Below are 16410 nucleotides of genomic sequence, written 5' to 3' on the forward strand. Positions count from 1 at the left end.
CAGGCTAGCAGAAGACACTATAACCTTAAATCTAATATATGTGGTGTAGCTTCTTACCCCCTGCAAGGGGAATGTGGTTTGGTGCTGCTAGGATGTATTGTTGGACAGTTACAGGCAAAATGAAAAAAGTGATTCATTTGGCCTCAGCAGGTGTTTAAAGCACTTTTTAGGTGTTTGGTGCATATGTTGGGCAGTTTTGGCCTATGTTCATAAATGCACTCTATTCTGTCTGAAAGGAGTTTTTCAGCAATAACTGTTAGCTTTAGTCACTGCAGGCTAGCAGAAGACACTATAACCTTAAATCTCATATATGTGGTGTAGCTTCTTACCCCCTGCAAGGGGAATGTGGTTTGGTGCTGCTAGGATGTATTGTTGGACAGTTACAGGCAAAATGAAAAAAGTGATTCATTTGGCCTCAGCAGGTGTTTAAAGCACTTTTTAGGTGGTTTGGTGCATATGTGGTTCATTGTTGGGCAGTTTTGGCCCATGTTCATAAATGCACTCTATTCTGTCTGAAAGGAGTTTTTCAGCAATAACTGTTAGATTTAGTCACTGCAAGCTAGCAGAAGGTGCTACAGGCTCAAATCTCATGTATGTGGTGTACCTTCTTACCCCCTGCAAGGGGAATGTGGTTTGGTGCTGCTAGGATGTATTGTTGGACAGTTACAGGCAAAATGAAAAAAGTGATTCATTTGGCCTCAGCAGGTGTTTAAAGCACTTTTAAGGTGGTTTGGTGCATATGTGGTTCATTGTTGGGCAGTTTTGGCCTATGTTCATAAATGCACTCTATTCTGTCTGAAAGGAGTTTTTCAGCAATAACTCTTAGATTTAGTCACTGCAAGCTAGCAGAAGGTGCTACAGGCTCAAATCTCATGTATGTGGTGTACCTTCTTACCCCCTGCAAGGGGAATGTGGTTTGGTGCTGCTAGGATGTATTGTTGGACAGTTACAGGCAAAATGAAAAAAGTGATTCATTTGGCCTCAGCAGGTGTTTAAAGCACTTTTAAGGTGGTTTGGTGCATATGTGGTTCATTGTTGGGCAGTTTTGGCCCATGTTCATAAATGCACTCTATTCTGTCTGAAAGGAGTTTTTCAGCAATAACTGTTAGATTTAGTCACTGCAAGCTAGCAGAAGGTGCTACAGGCTCAAATCTCATGTATGTGGTGTACCTTCTTACCCCCTGCAAGGGGAATGTGGTTTGGTGCTGCTAGGATGTATTGTTGGACAGTTACAGGCAAAATGAAAAAAGTGATTCATTTGGCCTCAGCAGGTGTTTAAAGCACTTTTTAGGTGTTTGGTGCATATGTTGGGCAGTTTTGGCCTATGTTCATAAATGCACTCTATTCTGTCTGAAAGGAGTTTTTCAGCAATAACTCTTAGATTTAGTCACTGCAAGCTAGCAGAAGGTGCTACAGGCTCAAATCTCATGTATGTGGTGTACCTTCTTACCCCCTGCAAGGGGAATGTGGTTTGGTGCTGCTAGGATGTATTGTTGGACAGTTACAGGCAAAATGAAAAAAGTGATTCATTTGGCCTCAGCAGGTGTTTAAAGCACTTTTTAGGTGTTTGGTGCATATGTTGGGCAGTTTTGGCCTATGTTCATAAATGCACTCTATTCTGTCTGAAAGGAGTTTTTCAGCAATAACTGTTAGCTTTAGTCACTGCAGGCTAGCAGAAGACACTATAACCTTAAATCTCATATATGTGGTGTAGCTTCTTACCCCCTGCAAGGGGAATGTGGTTTGGTGCTGCTAGGATGTATTGTTGGACAGTTACAGGCAAAATGAAAAAAGTGATTCATTTGGCCTCAGCAGGTGTTTAAAGCACTTTTAAGGTGGTTTGGTGCATATGTGGTTCATTGTTGGGCAGTTTTGGCCTATGTTCATAAATGCACTCTATTCTGTCTGAAAGGAGTTTTTCAGCAATAACTGTTAGATTTAGTCACTGCAAGCTAACAGAAGACACTATAACCTCAAATCTCATGTATGTGGTGTAGCTTCTTACCCCCTGCAAGGGGAATGTGGTTTGGTGCTGCTAGGATGTATTGTTGGACAGTTACAGGCAAAATGAAAAAAGTGATTCATTTGGCCTCAGCAGGTGTTTAAAGCACTTTTTAGGTGGTTTGGTGCATATGTGGTTCATTGTTGGGCAGTTTTGGCCCATGTTCATAAATGCACTCTATTCTGTCTGAAAGGAGTTTTTCAGCAATAACTGTTAGATTTAGTCACTGCAAGCTAGCAGAAGGTGCTACAGGCTCAAATCTCATGTATGTGGTGTAGCGTCTTACCCCCTGCAAGGGGAATGTGGTTTGGTGCTGCTAGGATGTATTGTTGGACAGTTACAGGCAAAATGAAAAAAGTGATTCATTTGGCCTCAGCAGGTGTTTAAAGCACTTTTTAGGTGTTTGGTGCATATGTTGGGCAGTTTTGGCCTATGTTCATAAATGCACTCTATTCTGTCTGAAAGGAGTTTTTCAGCAATAACTCTTAGATTTAGTCACTGCAAGCTAGCAGAAGGTGCTACAGGCTCAAATCTCATGTATGTGGTGTACCTTCTTACCCCCTGCAAGGGGAATGTGGTTTGGTGCTGCTAGGATGTATTGTTGGACAGTTACAGGCAAAATGAAAAAAGTGATTCATTTGGCCTCAGCAGGTGTTTAAAGCACTTTTAAGGTGGTTTGGTGCATATGTGGTTCATTGTTGGGCAATTTTGGCCTATGTTCATAAATGCACTCTATTCTGTCTGAAAGGAGTTTTTCAGCAATAACTGTTAGATTTAGTCACTGCAAGCTAACAGAAGACACTATAACCTCAAATCTCATGTATGTGGTGTAGCTTCTTACCCCCTGCAAGGGGAATGTGGTTTGGTGCTGCTAGGATGTATTGTTGGACAGTTACAGGCAAAATGAAAAAAGTGATTCATTTGGCCTCAGCAGGTGTTTAAAGCACTTTTTAGGTGGTTTGGTGCATATGTGGTTCATTGTTGGGCAGTTTTGGCCCATGTTCATAAATGCACTCTATTCTGTCTGAAAGGAGTTTTTCAGCAATAACTGTTAGATTTAGTCACTGCAAGCTAGCAGAAGGTGCTACAGGCTCAAATCTCATGTATGTGGTGTAGCGTCTTACCCCCTGCAAGGGGAATGTGGTTTGGTGCTGCTAGGATGTATTGTTGGACAGTTACAGGCAAAATGAAAAAAGTGATTCATTTGGCCTCAGCAGGTGTTTAAAGCACTTTTTAGGTGTTTGGTGCATATGTTGGGCAGTTTTGGCCTATGTTCATAAATGCACTCTATTCTGTCTGAAAGGAGTTTTTCAGCAATAACTCTTAGATTTAGTCACTGCAAGCTAGCAGAAGGTGCTACAGGCTCAAATCTCATGTATGTGGTGTACCTTCTTACCCCCTGCAAGGGGAATGTGGTTTGGTGCTGCTAGGATGTATTGTTGGACAGTTACAGGCAAAATGAAAAAAGTGATTCATTTGGCCTCAGCAGGTGTTTAAAGCACTTTTAAGGTGGTTTGGTGCATATGTGGTTCATTGTTGGGCAGTTTTGGCCTATGTTCATAAATGCACTCTATTCTGTCTGAAAGGAGTTTTTCAGCAATAACTGTTAGATTTAGTCACTGCAAGCTAACAGAAGACACTATAACCTCAAATCTCATGTATGTGGTGTAGCTTCTTACCCCCTGAAAGGGGAATGTGGTTTGGTGCTGCTAGGATGTATTGTTGGACAGTTACAGGCAAAATGAAAAAAGTGATTCATTTGGCCTCAGCAGGTGTTTAAAGCACTTTTTAGGTGTTTGGTGCATATGTTGGGCAGTTTTGGCCTATGTTCATAAATGCACTCTATTCTGTCTGAAAGGAGTTTTTCAGCAATAACTCTTAGATTTAGTCACTGCAAGCTAGCAGAAGGTGCTACAGGCTCAAATCTCATGTATGTGGTGTACCTTCTTACCCCCTGCAAGGGGAATGTGGTTTGGTGCTGCTAGGATGTATTGTTGGACAGTTACAGGCAAAATGAAAAAAGTGATTCATTTGGCCTCAGCAGGTGTTTAAAGCACTTTTTAGGTGTTTGGTGCATATGTTGGGCAGTTTTGGCCTATGTTCATAAATGCACTCTATTCTGTCTGAAAGGAGTTTTTCAGCAATAACTGTTAGCTTTAGTCACTGCAGGCTAGCAGAAGACACTATAACCTTAAATCTCATATATGTGGTGTAGCTTCTTACCCCCTGCAAGGGGAATGTGGTTTGGTGCTGCTAGGATGTATTGTTGGACAGTTACAGGCAAAATGAAAAAAGTGATTCATTTGGCCTCAGCAGGTGTTTAAAGCACTTTTTAGGTGGTTTGGTGCATATGTGGTTCATTGTTGGGCAGTTTTGGCCCATGTTCATAAATGCACTCTATTCTGTCTGAAAGGAGTTTTTCAGCAATAACTGTTAGATTTAGTCACTGCAAGCTAGCAGAAGGTGCTACAGGCTCAAATCTCATGTATGTGGTGTAGCGTCTTACCCCCTGCAAGGGGAATGTGGTTTGGTGCTGCTAGGATGTATTGTTGGACAGTTACAGGCAAAATGAAAAAAGTGATTCATTTGGCCTCAGCAGGTGTTTAAAGCACTTTTTAGGTGGTTTGGTGCATATGTGGTTCATTGTTGGGCAGTTTTGGCCCATGTTCATAAATGCACTCTATTCTGTCTGAAAGGAGTTTTTCAGCAATAACTGTTAGATTTAGTCACTGCAAGCTAGCAGAAGGTGCTACAGGCTCAAATCTCATGTATGTGGTGTACCTTCTTACCCCCTGCAAGGGGAATGTGGTTTGGTGCTGCTAGGATGTATTGTTGGACAGTTACAGGCAAAATGAAAAAAGTGATTCATTTGGCCTCAGCAGGTGTTTAAAGCACTTTTAAGGTGGTTTGGTGCATATGTGGTTCATTGTTGGGCAGTTTTGGCCTATGTTCATAAATGCACTCTATTCTGTCTGAAAGGAGTTTTTCAGCAATAACTCTTAGATTTAGTCACTGCAAGCTAGCAGAAGGTGCTACAGGCTCAAATCTCATGTATGTGGTGTACCTTCTTACCCCCTGCAAGGGGAATGTGGTTTGGTGCTGCTAGGATGTATTGTTGGACAGTTACAGGCAAAATGAAAAAAGTGATTCATTTGGCCTCAGCAGGTGTTTAAAGCACTTTTAAGGTGGTTTGGTGCATATGTGGTTCATTGTTGGGCAGTTTTGGCCCATGTTCATAAATGCACTCTATTCTGTCTGAAAGGAGTTTTTCAGCAATAACTGTTAGATTTAGTCACTGCAAGCTAGCAGAAGGTGCTACAGGCTCAAATCTCATGTATGTGGTGTAGCGTCTTACCCCCTGCAAGGGGAATGTGGTTTGGTGCTGCTAGGATGTATTGTTGGACAGTTACAGGCAAAATGAAAAAAGTGATTCATTTGGCCTCAGCAGGTGTTTAAAGCACTTTTTAGGTGTTTGGTGCATATGTTGGGCAGTTTTGGCCTATGTTCATAAATGCACTCTATTCTGTCTGAAAGGAGTTTTTCAGCAATAACTCTTAGATTTAGTCACTGCAAGCTAGCAGAAGGTGCTACAGGCTCAAATCTCATGTATGTGGTGTACCTTCTTACCCCCTGCAAGGGGAATGTGGTTTGGTGCTGCTAGGATGTATTGTTGGACAGTTACAGGCAAAATGAAAAAAGTGATTCATTTGGCCTCAGCAGGTGTTTAAAGCACTTTTAAGGTGGTTTGGTGCATATGTGGTTCATTGTTGGGCAATTTTGGCCTATGTTCATAAATGCACTCTATTCTGTCTGAAAGGAGTTTTTCAGCAATAACTGTTAGATTTAGTCACTGCAAGCTAACAGAAGACACTATAACCTCAAATCTCATGTATGTGGTGTAGCTTCTTACCCCCTGCAAGGGGAATGTGGTTTGGTGCTGCTAGGATGTATTGTTGGACAGTTACAGGCAAAATGAAAAAAGTGATTCATTTGGGCTCAGCAGGTGTTTAAAGCACTTTTTAGGTGGTTTGGTGCATATGTGGTTCATTGTTGGGCAGTTTTGGCCCATGTTCATAAATGCACTCTATTCTGTCTGAAAGGAGTTTTTCAGCAATAACTGTTAGATTTAGTCACTGCAAGCTAGCAGAAGGTGCTACAGGCTCAAATCTCATGTATGTGGTGTAGCGTCTTACCCCCTGCAAGGGGAATGTGGTTTGGTGCTGCTAGGATGTATTGTTGGACAGTTACAGGCAAAATGAAAAAAGTGATTCATTTGGCCTCAGCAGGTGTTTAAAGCACTTTTTAGGTGTTTGGTGCATATGTTGGGCAGTTTTGGCCTATGTTCATAAATGCACTCTATTCTGTCTGAAAGGAGTTTTTCAGCAATAACTCTTAGATTTAGTCACTGCAAGCTAGCAGAAGGTGCTACAGGCTCAAATCTCATGTATGTGGTGTACCTTCTTACCCCCTGCAAGGGGAATGTGGTTTGGTGCTGCTAGGATGTATTGTTGGACAGTTACAGGCAAAATGAAAAAAGTGATTCATTTGGCCTCAGCAGGTGTTTAAAGCACTTTTTAGGTGGTTTGGTGCATATGTGGTTCATTGTTGGGCAGTTTTGGCGCATTTTCATAAATGCACTCTATTCTGTCTGAAAGGAGTTTTTCAGCAATAACTGTTAGCTTTAGTCACTGCAGGCTAGCAGAAGACACTATAACCTTAAATCTCATATATGTGGTGTAGCTTCTTACCCCCTGCAAGGGGAATGTGGTTTGGTGCTGCTAGGATGTATTGTTGGACAGTTACAGGCAAAATGAAAAAAGTGATTCATTTGGCCTCAGCAGGTGTTTAAAGCACTTTTTAGGTGGTTTGGTGCATATGTGGTTCATTGTTGGGCAGTTTTGGCCCATGTTCATAAATGCACTCTATTCTGTCTGAAAGGAGTTTTTCAGCAATAACTGTTAGATTTAGTCACTGCAAGCTAGCAGAAGGTGCTACAGGCTCAAATCTCATGTATGTGGTGTACCTTCTTACCCCCTGCAAGGGGAATGTGGTTTGGTGCTGCTAGGATGTATTGTTGGACAGTTACAGGCAAAATGAAAAAAGTGATTCATTTGGCCTCAGCAGGTGTTTAAAGCACTTTTAAGGTGGTTTGGTGCATATGTGGTTCATTGTTGGGCAGTTTTGGCCTATGTTCATAAATGCACTCTATTCTGTCTGAAAGGAGTTTTTCAGCAATAACTGTTAGATTTAGTCACTGCAAGCTAACAGAAGACACTATAACCTCAAATCTCATGTATGTGGTGTAGCTTCTTACCCCCTGCAAGGGGAATGTGGTTTGGTGCTGCTAGGATGTATTGTTGGACAGTTACAGGCAAAATGAAAAAAGTGATTCATTTGGCCTCAGCAGGTGTTTAAAGCACTTTTTAGGTGGTTTGGTGCATATGTGGTTCATTGTTGGGCAGTTTTGGCCCATGTTCATAAATGCACTCTATTCTGTCTGAAAGGAGTTTTTCAGCAATAACTGTTAGATTTAGTCACTGCAAGCTAGCAGAAGGTGCTACAGGCTCAAATCTCATGTATGTGGTGTAGCTTCTTACCCCCTGCAAGGGGAATGTGGTTTGGTGCTGCTAGGATGTATTGTTGGACAGTTACAGGCAAAATGAAAAAAGTGATTCATTTGGCCTCAGCAGGTGTTTAAAGCACTTTTTAGGTGTTTGGTGCATATGTTGGGCAGTTTTGGCCTATGTTCATAAATGCACTCTATTCTGTCTGAAAGGAGTTTTTCAGCAATAACTGTTAGCTTTAGTCACTGCAGGCTAGCAGAAGACACTATAACCTTAAATCTCATATATGTGGTGTAGCTTCTTACCCCCTGCAAGGGGAATGTGGTTTGGTGCTGCTAGGATGTATTGTTGGACAGTTACAGGCAAAATGAAAAAAGTGATTCATTTGGCCTCAGCAGGTGTTTAAAGCACTTTTTAGGTGTTTGGTGCATATGTTGGGCAGTTTTGGCCTATGTTCATAAATGCACTCTATTCTGTCTGAAAGGAGTTTTTCAGCAATAACTGTTAGCTTTAGTCACTGCAGGCTAGCAGAAGACACTATAACCTTAAATCTCATATATGTGGTGTAGCTTCTTACCCCCTGCAAGGGGAATGTGGTTTGGTGCTGCTAGGATGTATTGTTGGACAGTTACAGGCAAAATGAAAAAAGTGATTCATTTGGCCTCAGCAGGTGTTTAAAGCACTTTTTAGGTGGTTTGGTGCATATGTGGTTCATTGTTGGGCAGTTTTGGCCCATGTTCATAAATGCACTCTATTCTGTCTGAAAGGAGTTTTTCAGCAATAACTGTTAGATTTAGTCACTGCAAGCTAGCAGAAGGTGCTACAGGCTCAAATCTCATGTATGTGGTGTACCTTCTTACCCCCTGCAAGGGGAATGTGGTTTGGTGCTGCTAGGATGTATTGTTGGACAGTTACAGGCAAAATGAAAAAAGTGATTCATTTGGCCTCAGCAGGTGTTTAAAGCACTTTTTAGGTGTTTGGTGCATATGTTGGGCAGTTTTGGCCTATGTTCATAAATGCACTCTATTCTGTCTGAAAGGAGTTTTTCAGCAATAACTCTTAGATTTAGTCACTGCAAGCTAGCAGAAGGTGCTACAGGCTCAAATCTCATGTATGTGGTGTACCTTCTTACCCCCTGCAAGGGGAATGTGGTTTGGTGCTGCTAGGATGTATTGTTGGACAGTTACAGGCAAAATGAAAAAAGTGATTCATTTGGCCTCAGCAGGTGTTTAAAGCACTTTTTAGGTGGTTTGGTGCATATGTGGTTCATTGTTGGGCAGTTTTGGCGCATTTTCATAAATGCACTCTATTCTGTCTGAAAGGAGTTTTTCAGCAATAACTGTTAGCTTTAGTCACTGCAGGCTAGCAGAAGACACTATAACCTTAAATCTCATATATGTGGTGTAGCTTCTTACCCCCTGCAAGGGGAATGTGGTTTGGTGCTGCTAGGATGTATTGTTGGACAGTTACAGGCAAAATGAAAAAAGTGATTCATTTGGCCTCAGCAGGTGTTTAAAGCACTTTTTAGGTGGTTTGGTGCATATGTGGTTCATTGTTGGGCAGTTTTGGCCCATGTTCATAAATGCACTCTATTCTGTCTGAAAGGAGTTTTTCAGCAATAACTGTTAGATTTAGTCACTGCAAGCTAGCAGAAGGTGCTACAGGCTCAAATCTCATGTATGTGGTGTACCTTCTTACCCCCTGCAAGGGGAATGTGGTTTGGTGCTGCTAGGATGTATTGTTGGACAGTTACAGGCAAAATGAAAAAAGTGATTCATTTGGCCTCAGCAGGTGTTTAAAGCACTTTTAAGGTGGTTTGGTGCATATGTGGTTCATTGTTGGGCAGTTTTGGCCTATGTTCATAAATGCACTCTATTCTGTCTGAAAGGAGTTTTTCAGCAATAACTGTTAGATTTAGTCACTGCAAGCTAACAGAAGACACTATAACCTCAAATCTCATGTATGTGGTGTAGCTTCTTACCCCCTGCAAGGGGAATGTGGTTTGGTGCTGCTAGGATGTATTGTTGGACAGTTACAGGCAAAATGAAAAAAGTGATTCATTTGGCCTCAGCAGGTGTTTAAAGCACTTTTTAGGTGTTTGGTGCATATGTTGGGCAGTTTTGGCCTATGTTCATAAATGCACTCTATTCTGTCTGAAAGGAGTTTTTCAGCAATAACTCTTAGATTTAGTCACTGCAAGCTAGCAGAAGGTGCTACAGGCTCAAATCTCATGTATGTGGTGTACCTTCTTACCCCCTGCAAGGGGAATGTGGTTTGGTGCTGCTAGGATGTATTGTTGGACAGTTACAGGCAAAATGAAAAAAGTGATTCATTTGGCCTCAGCAGGTGTTTAAAGCACTTTTTAGGTGTTTGGTGCATATGTTGGGCAGTTTTGGCCTATGTTCATAAATGCACTCTATTCTGTCTGAAAGGAGTTTTTCAGCAATAACTGTTAGCTTTAGTCACTGCAGGCTAGCAGAAGACACTATAACCTTAAATCTCATATATGTGGTGTAGCTTCTTACCCCCTGCAAGGGGAATGTGGTTTGGTGCTGCTAGGATGTATTGTTGGACAGTTACAGGCAAAATGAAAAAAGTGATTCATTTGGCCTCAGCAGGTGTTTAAAGCACTTTTTAGGTGGTTTGGTGCATATGTGGTTCATTGTTGGGCAGTTTTGGCCCATGTTCATAAATGCACTCTATTCTGTCTGAAAGGAGTTTTTCAGCAATAACTGTTAGATTTAGTCACTGCAAGCTAGCAGAAGGTGCTACAGGCTCAAATCTCATGTATGTGGTGTAGCGTCTTACCCCCTGCAAGGGGAATGTGGTTTGGTGCTGCTAGGATGTATTGTTGGACAGTTACAGGCAAAATGAAAAAAGTGATTCATTTGGCCTCAGCAGGTGTTTAAAGCACTTTTAAGGTGGTTTGGTGCATATGTGGTTCATTGTTGGGCAGTTTTGGCCTATGTTCATAAATGCACTCTATTCTGTCTGAAAGGAGTTTTTCAGCAATAACTGTTAGATTTAGTCACTGCAAGCTAACAGAAGACACTATAACCTCAAATCTCATGTATGTGGTGTAGCTTCTTACCCCCTGCAAGGGGAATGTGGTTTGGTGCTGCTAGGATGTATTGTTGGACAGTTACAGGCAAAATGAAAAAAGTGATTCATTTGGCCTCAGCAGGTGTTTAAAGCACTTTTTAGGTGGTTTGGTGCATATGTGGTTCATTGTTGGGCAGTTTTGGCCCATGTTCATAAATGCACTCTATTCTGTCTGAAAGGAGTTTTTCAGCAATAACTGTTAGATTTAGTCACTGCAAGCTAGCAGAAGGTGCTACAGGCTCAAATCTCATGTATGTGGTGTAGCGTCTTACCCCCTGCAAGGGGAATGTGGTTTGGTGCTGCTAGGATGTATTGTTGGACAGTTACAGGCAAAATGAAAAAAGTGATTCATTTGGCCTCAGCAGGTGTTTAAAGCACTTTTTAGGTGTTTGGTGCATATGTTGGGCAGTTTTGGCCTATGTTCATAAATGCACTCTATTCTGTCTGAAAGGAGTTTTTCAGCAATAACTCTTAGATTTAGTCACTGCAAGCTAGCAGAAGGTGCTACAGGCTCAAATCTCATGTATGTGGTGTACCTTCTTACCCCCTGCAAGGGGAATGTGGTTTGGTGCTGCTAGGATGTATTGTTGGACAGTTACAGGCAAAATGAAAAAAGTGATTCATTTGGCCTCAGCAGGTGTTTAAAGCACTTTTAAGGTGGTTTGGTGCATATGTGGTTCATTGTTGGGCAATTTTGGCCTATGTTCATAAATGCACTCTATTCTGTCTGAAAGGAGTTTTTCAGCAATAACTGTTAGATTTAGTCACTGCAAGCTAACAGAAGACACTATAACCTCAAATCTCATGTATGTGGTGTAGCTTCTTACCCCCTGCAAGGGGAATGTGGTTTGGTGCTGCTAGGATGTATTGTTGGACAGTTACAGGCAAAATGAAAAAAGTGATTCATTTGGCCTCAGCAGGTGTTTAAAGCACTTTTTAGGTGGTTTGGTGCATATGTGGTTCATTGTTGGGCAGTTTTGGCCCATGTTCATAAATGCACTCTATTCTGTCTGAAAGGAGTTTTTCAGCAATAACTGTTAGATTTAGTCACTGCAAGCTAGCAGAAGGTGCTACAGGCTCAAATCTCATGTATGTGGTGTAGCGTCTTACCCCCTGCAAGGGGAATGTGGTTTGGTGCTGCTAGGATGTATTGTTGGACAGTTACAGGCAAAATGAAAAAAGTGATTCATTTGGCCTCAGCAGGTGTTTAAAGCACTTTTTAGGTGTTTGGTGCATATGTTGGGCAGTTTTGGCCTATGTTCATAAATGCACTCTATTCTGTCTGAAAGGAGTTTTTCAGCAATAACTCTTAGATTTAGTCACTGCAAGCTAGCAGAAGGTGCTACAGGCTCAAATCTCATGTATGTGGTGTACCTTCTTACCCCCTGCAAGGGGAATGTGGTTTGGTGCTGCTAGGATGTATTGTTGGACAGTTACAGGCAAAATGAAAAAAGTGATTCATTTGGCCTCAGCAGGTGTTTAAAGCACTTTTAAGGTGGTTTGGTGCATATGTGGTTCATTGTTGGGCAGTTTTGGCCTATGTTCATAAATGCACTCTATTCTGTCTGAAAGGAGTTTTTCAGCAATAACTGTTAGACTTAGTCACTGCAAGCTAACAGAAGACACTATAACCTCAAATCTCATGTATGTGGTGTAGCTTCTTACCCCCTGCAAGGGGAATGTGGTTTGGTGCTGCTAGGATGTATTGTTGGACAGTTACAGGCAAAATGAAAAAAGTGATTCATTTGGCCTCAGCAGGTGTTTAAAGCACTTTTTAGGTGTTTGGTGCATATGTTGGGCAGTTTTGGCCTATGTTCATAAATGCACTCTATTCTGTCTGAAAGGAGTTTTTCAGCAATAACTCTTAGATTTAGTCACTGCAAGCTAGCAGAAGGTGCTACAGGCTCAAATCTCATGTATGTGGTGTACCTTCTTACCCCCTGCAAGGGGAATGTGGTTTGGTGCTGCTAGGATGTATTGTTGGACAGTTACAGGCAAAATGAAAAAAGTGATTCATTTGGCCTCAGCAGGTGTTTAAAGCACTTTTTAGGTGTTTGGTGCATATGTTGGGCAGTTTTGGCCTATGTTCATAAATGCACTCTATTCTGTCTGAAAGGAGTTTTTCAGCAATAACTGTTAGCTTTAGTCACTGCAGGCTAGCAGAAGACACTATAACCTTAAATCTCATATATGTGGTGTAGCTTCTTACCCCCTGCAAGGGGAATGTGGTTTGGTGCTGCTAGGATGTATTGTTGGACAGTTACAGGCAAAATGAAAAAAGTGATTCATTTGGCCTCAGCAGGTGTTTAAAGCACTTTTTAGGTGGTTTGGTGCATATGTGGTTCATTGTTGGGCAGTTTTGGCCCATGTTCATAAATGCACTCTATTCTGTCTGAAAGGAGTTTTTCAGCAATAACTGTTAGATTTAGTCACTGCAAGCTAGCAGAAGGTGCTACAGGCTCAAATCTCATGTATGTGGTGTAGCGTCTTACCCCCTGCAAGGGGAATGTGGTTTGGTGCTGCTAGGATGTATTGTTGGACAGTTACAGGCAAAATGAAAAAAGTGATTCATTTGGCCTCAGCAGGTGTTTAAAGCACTTTTAAGGTGGTTTGGTGCATATGTGGTTCATTGTTGGGCAGTTTTGGCCTATGTTCATAAATGCACTCTATTCTGTCTGAAAGGAGTTTTTCAGCAATAACTCTTAGATTTAGTCACTGCAAGCTAGCAGAAGGTGCTACAGGCTCAAATCTCATGTATGTGGTGTACCTTCTTACCCCCTGCAAGGGGAATGTGGTTTGGTGCTGCTAGGATGCATTGTTGGACAGTTACAGGCAAAATGAAAAAAGTGATTCATTTGGCCTCAGCAGGTGTTTAAAGCACTTTTTAGGTGTTTGGTGCATATGTTGGGCAGTTTTGGCCTATGTTCATAAATGCACTCTATTCTGTCTGAAAGGAGTTTTTCAGCAATAACTGTTAGCTTTAGTCACTGCAGGCTAGCAGAAGACACTATAACCTTAAATCTCATATATGTGGTGTAGCTTCTTACCCCCTGCAAGGGGAATGTGGTTTGGTGCTGCTAGGATGTATTGTTGGACAGTTACAGGCAAAATGAAAAAAGTGATTCATTTGGCCTCAGCAGGTGTTTAAAGCACTTTTAAGGTGGTTTGGTGCATATGTGGTTCATTGTTGGGCAGTTTTGGCCCATGTTCATAAATGCACTCTATTCTGTCTGAAAGGAGTTTTTCAGCAATAACTGTTAGATTTAGTCACTGCAAGCTAGCAGAAGGTGCTACAGGCTCAAATCTCATGTATGTGGTGTAGCGTCTTACCCCCTGCAAGGGGAATGTGGTTTGGTGCTGCTAGGATGTATTGTTGGACAGTTACAGGCAAAATGAAAAAAGTGATTCATTTGGCCTCAGCAGGTGTTTAAAGCACTTTTTAGGTGTTTGGTGCATATGTTGGGCAGTTTTGGCCTATGTTCATAAATGCACTCTATTCTGTCTGAAAGGAGTTTTTCAGCAATAACTCTTAGATTTAGTCACTGCAAGCTAGCAGAAGGTGCTACAGGCTCAAATCTCATGTATGTGGTGTACCTTCTTACCCCCTGCAAGGGGAATGTGGTTTGGTGCTGCTAGGATGTATTGTTGGACAGTTACAGGCAAAATGAAAAAAGTGATTCATTTGGCCTCAGCAGGTGTTTAAAGCACTTTTAAGGTGGTTTGGTGCATATGTGGTTCATTGTTGGGCAGTTTTGGCCTATGTTCATAAATGCACTCTATTCTGTCTGAAAGGAGTTTTTCAGCAATAACTGTTAGATTTAGTCACTGCAAGCTAACAGAAGACACTATAACCTCAAATCTCATGTATGTGGTGTAGCTTCTTACCCCCTGCAAGGGGAATGTGGTTTGGTGCTGCTAGGATGTATTGTTGGACAGTTACAGGCAAAATGAAAAAAGTGATTCATTTGGCCTCAGCAGGTGTTTAAAGCACTTTTTAGGTGTTTGGTGCATATGTTGGGCAGTTTTGGCCTATGTTCATAAATGCACTCTATTCTGTCTGAAAGGAGTTTTTCAGCAATAACTCTTAGATTTAGTCACTGCAAGCTAGCAGAAGGTGCTACAGGCTCAAATCTCATGTATGTGGTGTACCTTCTTACCCCCTGCAAGGGGAATGTGGTTTGGTGCTGCTAGGATGTATTGTTGGACAGTTACAGGCAAAATGAAAAAAGTGATTCATTTGGCCTCAGCAGGTGTTTAAAGCACTTTTTAGGTGTTTGGTGCATATGTTGGGCAGTTTTGGCCTATGTTCATAAATGCACTCTATTCTGTCTGAAAGGAGTTTTTCAGCAATAACTGTTAGCTTTAGTCACTGCAGGCTAGCAGAAGACACTATAACCTTAAATCTCATATATGTGGTGTAGCTTCTTACCCCCTGCAAGGGGAATGTGGTTTGGTGCTGCGAGGATGTATTGTTGGACAGTTACAGGCAAAATGAAAAAAGTGATTCATTTGGCCTCAGCAGGTGTTTAAAGCACTTTTTAGGTGGTTTGGTGCATATGTGGTTCATTGTTGGGCAGTTTTGGCCCATGTTCATAAATGCACTCTATTCTGTCTGAAAGGAGTTTTTCAGCAATAACTGTTAGATTTAGTCACTGCAAGCTAGCAGAAGGTGCTACAGGCTCAAATCTCATGTATGTGGTGTAGCGTCTTACCCCCTGCAAGGGGAATGTGGTTTGGTGCTGCTAGGATGTATTGTTGGACAGTTACAGGCAAAATGAAAAAAGTGATTCATTTGGCCTCAGCAGGTGTTTAAAGCACTTTTAAGGTGGTTTGGTGCATATGTGGTTCATTGTTGGGCAGTTTTGGCCTATGTTCATAAATGCACTCTATTCTGTCTGAAAGGAGTTTTTCAGCAATAACTGTTAGATTTAGTCACTGCAAGCTAACAGAAGACACTATAACCTCAAATCTCATGTATGTGGTGTAGCACTTACCCCCTGCAAGGGGAATGTGGTTTGGTGCTGCTAGGATGTATTGTTGGACAGTTACAGGCAAAATGAAAAAAGTGATTCATTTGGCCTCAGCAGGTGTTTAAAGCACTTTTTAGGTGGTTTGGTGCATATGTGGTTCATTGTTGGGCAGTTTTGGCCCATGTTCATAAATGCACTCTATTCTGTCTGAAAGGAGTTTTTCAGCAATAACTGTTAGATTTAGTCACTGCAAGCTAGCAGAAGGTGCTACAGGCTCAAATCTCATGTATGTGGTGTAGCGTCTTACCCCCTGCAAGGGGAATGTGGTTTGGTGCTGCTAGGATGTATTGTTGGACAGTTACAGGCAAAATGAAAAAAGTGATTCATTTGGCCTCAGCAGGTGTTTAAAGCACTTTTTAGGTGTTTGGTGCATATGTTGGGCAGTTTTGGCCTATGTTCATAAATGCACTCTATTCTGTCTGAAAGGAGTTTTTCAGCAATAACTCTTAGATTTAGTCACTGCAAGCTAGCAGAAGGTGCTACAGGCTCAAATCTCATGTATGTGGTGTACCTTCTTACCCCCTGCAAGGGGAATGTGGTTTGGTGCTGCTAGGATGTATTGTTGGACAGTTACAGGCAAAATGAAAAAAGTGATTCATTTGGCCTCAGCAGGTGTTTAAAGCACTTTTAAGGTGGTTTGGTGCATATGTGGTTCATTGTTGGGCAGTTTTGGCCTATGTTCATAAATGCACTCTATTCTGTCTGAAAGGAG

This window comes from Dunckerocampus dactyliophorus, chromosome 8 (assembly GCF_027744805.1).
Source record: "Dunckerocampus dactyliophorus isolate RoL2022-P2 chromosome 8, RoL_Ddac_1.1, whole genome shotgun sequence".
Classification (NCBI taxonomy): domain Eukaryota; kingdom Metazoa; phylum Chordata; class Actinopteri; order Syngnathiformes; family Syngnathidae; genus Dunckerocampus; species Dunckerocampus dactyliophorus.